Source organism: Triticum dicoccoides, chromosome 7A (genome assembly GCF_002162155.2).
Source record: "Triticum dicoccoides isolate Atlit2015 ecotype Zavitan chromosome 7A, WEW_v2.0, whole genome shotgun sequence".
NCBI lineage: Eukaryota > Viridiplantae > Streptophyta > Magnoliopsida > Poales > Poaceae > Triticum > Triticum dicoccoides.
This window is the reverse complement of record NC_041392.1, coordinates 111,562,195-111,568,925: the sequence shown is the minus strand read 5'-3', so window position 1 is coordinate 111,568,925 and position 6,731 is coordinate 111,562,195.

Below are 6,731 nucleotides of genomic sequence, written 5' to 3'. Positions count from 1 at the left end.
GGGAGGCTGGCTCGCCACTCGGTAGGAAATAGTTTTTACAAACTTAGGCGAAGCGGATTCGCAGCTAAGCCACCCACTGGGGGATTTCTTACGCAAACAAAAACAATAATAATCACTGGGAAAATTATAACGCTCTTGTCTTTGATAAATAAACTACATGAGTTTTTCTTATTACATCTCATCCAAGTGAGAATTTAAGTATAAAAGGGGCGGAGTAGCTCCGCATTCTAGGCCCGTGGCTCATCAATCTGGTGATCGACATTGTAGAGGTGGTATGCTCCATTGTGGAGGACTCTAGTGATTATGAAGGGGCCTTCCCAAGTAGGAGCGAGCTTGTGTGGTTTCTGCTGATCCACTCGGAGGACTAAGTCTCCTTCTTGGAAGGCTCGGCTCTTCACGTTTCTAGCATGGAATCGACGCAAGTCTTGCTGATAGATGGTCGATCGAATCAAGGCCATTTCTCTTTCTTCTTCTAGGAGGTCGACTGCGTCCTGCCGGGCTTGTTCTGCTTCATCTTCTGAGTAGAGCTCGACTCTGGGAGCATTGTGAAGCAGGTCACTCGGTAAGACTACCTCAGCTCCATAGACCAGAAAGAATGGGGTTCTTCCGGTCGATCGATTCAGGGTTGTCCTCAATCCCCAAAGGACTGATGGAAGCTCGTCGAGCCATGCACCTGCTGCGTGCTTGCGATCGCGCATCAATCGGGGTTTCAGTCCTTTGAGAATAAGGCCATTTACCCTTTCTGCTTGCCCATTCGACTAAGGGTGAACGACCGAAGCATAGTCGACCTGAGTGCCCTGAGAGGTGCAAAAGGCCCTGAATTTGTCGAAATCGAAGTTTGACCCATTGTCATTGATGATGCTGTGTGGAACTCCATATCTGAATATCAATTCTCTGATGAAACTGCTAGCGGTGCAAGCATCAAGATTCTTGATAGGCTTGGCTTCAATCCATTTGGTGAACTTGTCGACTGCTACTAGCACATGAGTGAAGCCGCTCCTGCCTGTCCTCAGTGGTCCAACCATGTCCAGCCCCCAAACAGCGAAAGGCCAGACGAGTGGAATGGTTTTCAGGGCTGACGCGGGCTTGTGCGGCATGTTGGAGTAATACTGACATCCTTCACATTTGTCGACTATCTCTTTTGCCATCTCATTGGCTCTTGGCCAGTAGAACCCCGCTCGATATGCTTTCGCCACAATGGTCCGAGAGGACGCATGATGACCACAGGTCCCCGAGTGGATATCGTTAAGGATCATCTGACCTTCTTCTGGTGTAATACACTTCTGGCCGACCCCAGTCGCGCTTTCTCTATATAACTGTCCCTTTATGACTGTAAAGGCCTTGGATCGACGGACGATCTGTCGAGCCTCTTCTTCGTCTTCTGGGAGTTCTTTCCTTAGGATGTACGCGATGTACGGTTCTGTCCAGACGGGAGTGATAACCAAGACTTCCATGATCAGGTCGACCACAGCTGGAACTTCAACTTCAGTCGGATCCGTGGCGCTTTTTGATTGCGGGGCCTCTTCAGTGAAGGGATCCTCCTGGACTAATGGTGTGTGGATGTGTTCCAAAAACACATTGCTGGGAATGGCTTCTCTTTTGGAACCTATTTTTGCCAGATCATCAGCTGCTTGATTTTTCAGTTGGGGTATGTGATGAAGCTCTAACCCCTCGAATTTCTTCTCCAGCTTTCTCACTGCATTGCAATAACCAGTCGTGGCTGGACTTCTGACGTCCCATTCCTTCATCACTTGATTGACCACCAAATCTGAGTCGCCATAGACTATGAGGCGACGGACATCGAGTGAAATGGCCATGCGCAACCCATATAAATGTGCTTCGTATTCTGCCTCGCTGTTAGAGGAATCAAAGTGGATTTGAAGAACATATCTGAGTTTATCTCCTCTAGGGGAGACCAACACCACTCCGGCACCGGCACCATTTAGCATCTTGGAACCATCAAAGAACATGGTCCAATGCTCCGAGTGAACCCGAGTCGGCAGTTGCTGTTCAATCCACTCGGCGACGAAATCCGCGATTGCCTGGGACTTGATAGCTTTATTTGCCTCAAACTTGATATCTAGAGGAAGGAGTTCAATCGCTCATTTTACCACTCGACCAGTTGCATCCCTATTATGCAAGATCTCTGATAACGGAGCATCGCTGACGACTGTAATGGAATGATCAGAGAAGTACTAGGCAACTTTCTTTGTGGTCATATAAATCCCATATACGAGCTTCTGATAATGAGGATATCTTTGCTTTGATGGGGTCAAGACTTCAGAAATATAATACACTGGGCGCTGAACTTTGAAGGTTTTCCCTTCTTCTTCCCGCTCGACCGTAAGTACCGTACTGACGACTTGTCCTGTGGCTGCAATGTAAAGCAGCAAAGGCTCCTTGCTGATTGGGGCAGCAAGCACCGGCTGGGTGGAGAGCAGAGCTTTGAGCTCTGCGAATGCTGCGTCAGCTTCAGGAGTCCACTCGAACTTGTCAGACTTCTTCATCAATCGGTAAAGAGGCAATGCCTTTTCACCGAGACGAGAAATGAATCGACTTAGGGCGGCCAAGCAACCAGTAAGCTTCTGAACATCGTGCACTCACACAGGGCTTTTCATTCGGAGTATAGTACTGACTTTTTCTGGATTGGCGTCGATTCCCCATTCGGAAACGAGAAAACCGAGTAACTTTCCGCCAGGAACCCCTAATGTGCATTTTGATGGATTAAGCATGATATCAAACCTTCTGAGGTTGGCAAAGGTTTCAGCAAGGTTAGTTAGCAGGTCGGAACCCTTTCGTGACTTGACCACAATATCATCCATGTACGCCTCCACATTTCGACTGATTTGGGTGAGCAAACACTTTTGAATCATCCTCATGAATGCGGCTCCGGCATTCTTGAGGCCGAATGGCATGGTAACATAACAAAAGCACCCGAATGGAGTGATGAAAGCTGTTTTGATCTTGTCAGGCCCATACAGACGGATCTGATGGTACCCAGAATAGGTGTCTAAAAAAGACAGTCGCTCACATCCCGCAGTCGAGTCGACTATCTGGTCGATGCGGGGGAGAGGAAAATGATCTTTCGGGCAGGCCCGATTGATAAGTCAATGCACATGCGAAGTGACTTGTCCTTCTTGGGGACCATGACAGCATTGGCGAGCCACCCGGAGTGATAGATTTCTCGGATGAACTCTGCCGCTAAGAGTCGAGCTACCTCTTTGCCAATGGCCTTTCTCTTCTGGACGGTGGACCATCGGAGATGTTCCTTGACAGGTTTTATTTTTGAGTCGACTCTTAGGCGGTGCTCAGCCAGCTCCCTAGGAACACCCGGCATGTCAGAGGGCTTCCATGTGAAAATGTCCTAGTTCTCATGGAGGAACTAGATGAGCGCTTCTTCCTATTTGGAGTCGAGTGTCGTCGAGATATGAGTTGGAGCAGCGCTGGGGTCGGTCGGGTGGATGTGAGCTGTCTTCGTATCGCCAGTCGACTTAAAAGCTGACTCTGTAGAGGTCTTCTTGGCTCGTAACAAATCACTCGGGTCTGTGGTCTTCTGGTACTCCTGCAACTCCACCACTGGCATCTGAGCATCGGCGATCTTCGACCTTTCTGAAAACATTCTTCCGCTTTCTTCCGATTGCCCGTAATGGTGATCACACCTTTGGGGCCAGGCATCTTCAATTTGAGATACACATAACATGGTCGGGCCATGAAGCGTGCATAAGCCGGCCTGCCTAAAATAGCGTGGTAGGCACTCTGGAAGTCTACAACTTCAAATGTCAACTTCTCTTTGCGGTAATTCTTGGAATCACCGATAACCACATCAAGAGCAATCTGGCCGAGTAATTCAGCATTCTTCCCAGGAATGACTCCATGGAAACTCATGTTGCTGGCACTGAGTCTGGACATCGGAATGCCCATCCCTTTCAATGTCTCAGCATACAATATGTTCAAACCGCTGCCACCATCCATCAAGACTTTGGTCAGTCGAGTGCCTTCAACCACTGGGTCGACCACCAGAGCTTGCCTCCCATGGGTGGCAATATGCGTTGGGTGATCGGACTGGTCGAACATGATGGTAGTCTGGGACCATTTCAAATAACTTGGTGTCGCCGGAGCAACCATATTCACCTCTCGGTTGATGACTTTCAGTCGACTTTTGCTCTCAACATCAGCAAAAATCATCAAGGTGGAATTGACTTGGGGGTATCCGTCGTCACTGTCCTCTTTGTCCTCGACCTTTTCCGACTCCTTTTCCTTACCTTTGGGCTGCTTGCCTTGGAACTGCTGGATCAAGAGTCGCCACTGTCGAGTGGTATGTTTCAGGTAAATGAAATTACCCTCTTCATCTTTCTTTGTGTGGACGAGACATGGCAAGTCCAACACATCATTTCCGTCCTGGTCTTTAACCTTTTTAGGGTTCCAAGGCCCTTTAGGTTTCCCTTTAAACTTTCCTTCGGTTAAAGCCAGGGCTTCCCCGGGAGCCGCTGGCTCGGCTTTCCGCTTCTGTTTCCGATTGGAATTGCCTCTGGGTTCTTGGGCGACTGACTTGAGTTTGCCACTCCTGAGTCGATCCTCATCTTCGCCATTAGCGTACTTGGTGGCAGTCTCCATCATCGGATTTAGGGACATATCCCCGGTTCGACCGAATTTCAAATTCAGTTCTCTGTACTTGACGCCTTCCTTAAAGGCACAAACTGCTTGGTGGTCAGGCACATTCTCCACCGAGTGATGTAACGTGATCCACCTCTGGATGTAAACCCTCAAACTTTCATTCGGCTTCTGTACACAAGACCGCAGTACCGTCAGCCCTGCCGGTCGCTTGCACGTGCCTTCAAATGTGGTGACGAACACTCGGGAGAGATCCTCCCAAGTGTAAATGCTGCTAGGCGCTAACTGGATCAGCCACGCTCTAGCCGAGCCCTCCAACATGAGAGGCAGGTGCTTCATGGCCACTTCATCATTGCCGCCGCCGATCTGGACGACCACTCAGTAATCTTCAAGCCAAGTATCGGGCTTGGACTCGCCAGTGAACTTACTGACTCCAGTCGCGAACCTGAAGTTGGGAGGAATCACAGCAGCCCTAATGGCTCTACTAAAGCACTCTGGCCCCGAAACATGTACTCTGCTGCTGGTAGGTGCATCTCTGTCGTGACCTTCTCGGTGAGCCCTGTTCCTGTCGACCAAACCCTGGACGAGAATGGATCTCGCGTCAAAACCTGGCCCTCTAGGGTCGACTGGAATCCTTCGCCCACCACTATGAGGGCGCCTGTCATCCTGCTGGCGAGGCACATACGACCCGCTCCTCGGGGGAGGCATGGCACTCGATGTAGACCGTCACGATCGACTCGGTGATCATACTGCTCATGGTTCCCATACTGTTCACGCCGGTCTCCACGTCCCTCACGCCTCGGGGGCGATCTCGGGCTATGAGCCGACTGGACTGTGTCTGCGGCAACGGATCTGCTGTGAATCCTGTTCCGTGACTGAGAAACAGCGGAATTCTGATCTCCTGCTGCCCGGAGTAACGCTCCGATCTGCAGCAAGCCTCTGCTAGCCTCCGACTGGGAAGGCTGAATCGACTCTGCTATACGGGCCGCAGCTGCTAAATTATGAATCGGAGTTCGATATACCTGTGGGGGCGGGAAGAGCTGACGTCGACTGGATTCGGGAACCCGTTGTCGCGCACGCTCGTCGAGTGCTCGCTAGAGGTTCCCCAGTCGAGTGCGCTCGGCCAAGTTTGCCAGGCACGCATCCTCCAAGGCGCGAGTCTTGGGGGTTTCTCCAACGATAGGAGTGTGCAGTGCATCCATGTTCCGGCGGCGAAGTTCTTCTCTCTGTAGCGATGTGAGAGGCTCAGGAAGATACTCCTCATGGAGATGCGACGGGTCGCCTCCACCTGCACCTCCGTCGGTGCGGGGAAAACCGGGAGGACTGGGTGGTCCATCAACCATCAGAACCTCCGCCGCCGGATCGCTGCTATCGCACTGGGATGCGGTCTCTGTGGAGCCAGTCGAACATGCCATAGAGGAATTCGTCGGGCTCGATTGCCGCGACTTGAGGGGTGGCCCACTGACGTGCCACCGCGTGCCTCACCCACCGCTGAAGTCTCGACCGATCGGAGCGCTTGCGCCAGCGGGAAACGGGGAGGGAGGACAACACAGGAGCCGACCGGTAGGGGGTCGACGGTTGCCGCAGGAGAATGCCGCGGACGCACGCGCTAAAGTGTGTTGCCCCGCAAGTAGGGAGTGCGTCCACGTCGAGCGGAGCCTCCTAGAGCCAAGCAGAGTCGTCGACGATGCACGTGAGCACGCCGAGATGGATCTCGCGGCCCTCCACCGAAACTCCGCCGAAAACCAAGATGATTCGGGTTGGAAAAGGTCGCAACTGCTACAACAAACGCTAAAACACCGGCCCCACGGTGGGCACCAACTGTCGTGGTTCTAAGTCTGACAGTAGTGTAGGGGGGTAAGTATGGAGAGGCAATATCTTAGCTATGGAGAAGTTGTAAGCACGCAAGGTTTACGAGTTCAGGCCCTTCTCAGAGGAGGTAATAGCCGTACGTCTCGGAGCCCGGAGGCGGTCGACTGGATTATGTGAGTATGAGTTACGGAGGTGCGAACCCTTGTCTCGGAGGAGGGGGTGGCTTATGTAGAGTGCGCCAGGACCCCGGCCATCCCATGTTACAAAGGGTTCAATGTACATTAAGGCAGGGCGTTACTGGTAACGCT